This window comes from Nycticebus coucang, chromosome 1 (genome assembly GCF_027406575.1).
Source record: "Nycticebus coucang isolate mNycCou1 chromosome 1, mNycCou1.pri, whole genome shotgun sequence".
Lineage (NCBI taxonomy): Eukaryota > Metazoa > Chordata > Mammalia > Primates > Lorisidae > Nycticebus > Nycticebus coucang.
The window spans coordinates 181,771,736-181,775,307 of NC_069780.1; the positions used below are offsets into that span (position 1 = coordinate 181,771,736).

Genomic DNA, 3,572 nt, shown 5'->3' on the forward strand with positions numbered 1-3,572 from the left:
GAGATTGAAAAAGAGAAAGGACGAAAGCAGGATTGAGTGAAGGAGAAGCTGAGCTGCGATGCAGTCCTGACAAAGGCCTCGGCAGAGACCAGAGGTGCACTGAAGTCAGGGTGGCCCCACGGAGTTGACCCGAGGTGGCCTTTATACCCCCATGGAGATGAGTCACCGGGTGCAGGAATCCTGGGGTGACTTTGAGTGACCAAGCTCCTTTTGATTCTCACAAGGGTGCCCATGGGGAGGCCCTCGGGCCTGCAGTGCTGCTGGTAGGAAGCCTTCATTCCTGAGGGGAGTCTGCACAGAGCATCATGGGGTCATCTTCCCAGGACACGCAAGTCCTTTGCCAGGATTATTAGATCAAACTGCTCTGCACTAAATTCTCTAATACCTCAAAGAACACGGACTGAACTCAATTCAGAAGTTGCTATGTGGCAGACTCCTTTAGGAAATGAACACTAAACAGATAATAATAATCCTTTTCATGTCAGCCTGATGGATGCTAATTCTGTTTACTTTGATAGAAATTGGCAACAAAAACAGAGGCCTGGTGCTCGCTTTGGCAGCATATACTAAAATTGGAATGATACAGGGAAGATTAGCATGGCCCCTGCGCAAGGATGACACGCAAATTCGTGAAGTGTTCCATATTTTTGAGGAAAAAAAAAAACAAAACAGAGGCCTGGATTTTCTGTTTTTAAAAGGCAACAGTGCCAAAGTATGGGCATGATTTTTATCAACTGATTGTTTTATTATTTTGCGTATTTCTACACAGTCATGTGCTACACATCAATTTTTTTAAAGGTGAGGTATTGCATGACATAAGTATAAAACTGGCCTCTATTTTAGAGAAAATCCTTGGAGCCCTTATGGCAGCCAAACTGCCTGGCTCAATTCTCCGATCCCACGGTGTGACCGTGTCTATGCCAGTCGCTGCCTCAGAAGGTGATTGAAGATTTTTGCTCTGAGGCACTGCCCGAAATGCACAGCTTCTGGGTGATATTTCTTCCCCAACTCATACCCTTTCCCCTGTCGTCCTCTTTGGTTCATGTGGAACCTCTTGTCCTTTTCATCATAAAGACTTTCCAGGTATCTCCGACCCATTGCAGACTGATCAGTTGTTCCCCCTTAGGGACACTGTTTTTTTCTTTCGTTTAGGCCCATTCCAATGGGGATCGCTTAACGGTGTTAAATCTGAGGTGGGGGAGTAAGCACTGTCCTCACCCTGCTTTCCAGTGCCTGCTTCCATTCCTTTGTGTAAAAACTCTCTGTGTTTTGGGTCATGTCATCCACCTAATCTACCCTGCATGCCTGTGTACCACAGCGATTGGCTGATGTTCTGATCTTTCTCCCACATCGTAGGAAACCTTGGTATTTGGTTCATGGCTTCCTTCTCCAGGTCACCGTCTATGACATCTAGGGTCAATTTGACATCCATGTAGCTAACACTAGCCATGGAGGCCTCTAAGGCTTCTCTATGGCAGAGCCAATAATACTCACCTCCAAGGCCCTCAACTCCACTGCACTCCAGCATCCTGCACCCTTTTTAGTCCCTAACAGATCATCTCTGAAAACTCCAACAGCAATAGCCCACTGTCTTGATTTGAGTCCCCCAAGAAGCAGACACTGAGGAAGGATTTCTGTGCAAGTAGATCGTGTGGGACGCTAACCTCAACAGGGAGGGGAGGATGAGAGGGAGGAGCCGATAGAAAGTATGATGCCAACTGCGTGCCCACTGTGGGCAACTGGAGCTTATTCCCGCGGGGGACTCTGGGAAGCAGGGTAGAACATCCCAGAGTATCCCACCTGGGGAAAGGGAAGGCGCTGTGTTAAACAGCCACCTATTCCCTTCAGTTATTGGCTAAGGGTTTCTTCCATGGAGTGTTCACTGCCCAGCGTTTCTGACCGGACAGGGAGTTGAGACAGGTAACAGTCTGGCCAGAGCAGAGGACAGGGAAATAGGAGTCCCACATGGACGCATTCACTTTACCTCTTATTTCATCTATTCTAACACACATTTCCCCTAAACATACCTTTTGTCTTTACTGAAACCTCTAATCCCTTGACTCATCCATCTTCAGCTAATTATGGCCTTGAGGGAACAATTTATTCCATATGGAGCCTGGATCCCAAAGACAATTAGAACTTCCCTCTCTCTCAAACCACTCAACTTTATTGTCTCCTTGTGGGTTTGTTTTTTTGTTTGTTTTCATTTTTTCTTTTTTAACCACAATTTGTTATTTCCCAACTAAACTGAGACTATGATGACGAGAGAGAACAGCTCACCCAGGCAAACTGGTGCCACCACAATTAATGGCAGTCGGTCTCCTTGGTTTATTTATTTATTTAGCTTTCATCTTGATCAAGTCTCTTTTTCATAAACCTCAGCCATCTGATGTCACCCTTCCTTGACACACCTTCCCACCTTTTAGTCCTTTCATTCACACCAGACAACTCAATCAAATGTCTGGACAGAATTATTCTTGCTCACCGTGTCCTTTCCCCTTTCTCCTTGGCCTGTCGCAGTGTTCTGGCTTACGTTACTCTGGTTTGGCCTCCGTGTCAATCCAATGGACACTTCAACTCTCATCTTTCTTCTTAACAACATTCTTGGACAGTCGGTCTTCCTGGAGCTTTCTTGCTCTTATTTTCTGTGCCATGACACCATCTTAGTTTTCCTCCTAACTTCATGGCCATTTCTTCTCTTTTCTGCAATTTCCTCCTCTCTCATCTGGCCACCGACTCTTTGAGCTCTTCAGATTTCTGTCCTGGGCCTTCTCATTTTCTCTCTAACTGCTTTCTAAACAGTCTTATCCTATGGCTGCCTCCTCTTCGTATCTACAGTTTGGACTTCCTTGAGATCCAGGTTCATATGGCCAAAGTCTACTTGATATCTACTCTTGAATATCTCAAAGATATTAAAATCAATGTACCCAGAAGTGCTCTTCCTTCCAAACCCAGCCCATGTCCAGTGTACTTCATCTTGGTAATTCACCCAACTCAATGCTGATCCAAAATCCAGGGGCCAGTCTCAACACTCATCCCCCTTATCCTTATTGAACTTCATCTCTTAAATGTCTTTTGAAATTACCTTCTCTTTGAATTATCATCACTTTGGCTGAACTATCACTTTCCAGAATTACAGAAATAGCCTCCCCACTAGTCTACCTTGGCCCCTCTGGGCACCTCTGATCCCTTCTCCAGGCTGCAGCTAAAATCAACTTAATGAAATTTTGTAAAACAAATTTGATCATGTGAGCTCAGCCTTTAAAACTCTTAGTGACTTCCTAGTGCTTTAAAATTAAGGTGAGCCTTTGTGGAGTGTCCTGTGAGGTCCTACCTGTCCCAGTCCCACAAACGTCCCCAGGTTCATCTTTCACCACACCCTCCCTCACTCTTTCTGCTCCAGCTACACTGACAACCTTTGATCCTGAGACTTCTGATCCTCACGCTTCCACAGGGCATTGGCACATGCTGAGTCTGCCTCTCCTCTTCCTGCTTTAGTTGAATCCAACTTAGGGATTGGAGTTAACGTCACTCCATCAAGTGACATATTCTACTTCAGTTAATAAAACTTT

The 3,572-nt window shown here is 45.4% G+C and overlaps 1 non-coding gene across 1 annotated transcript; it reads left to right on the forward strand.

Moving 5' to 3' along the window:
• The first annotated feature begins 546 nt into the window (after nucleotides 1-546).
• On the forward strand, nucleotides 547-649 carry LOC128592157 (U6 spliceosomal RNA). The gene has a single exon (XR_008381784.1). It is a non-coding gene; the product is annotated as a U6 spliceosomal RNA (small nuclear RNA).
• Nucleotides 650-3,572: the final 2,923 nt, after the last annotated feature.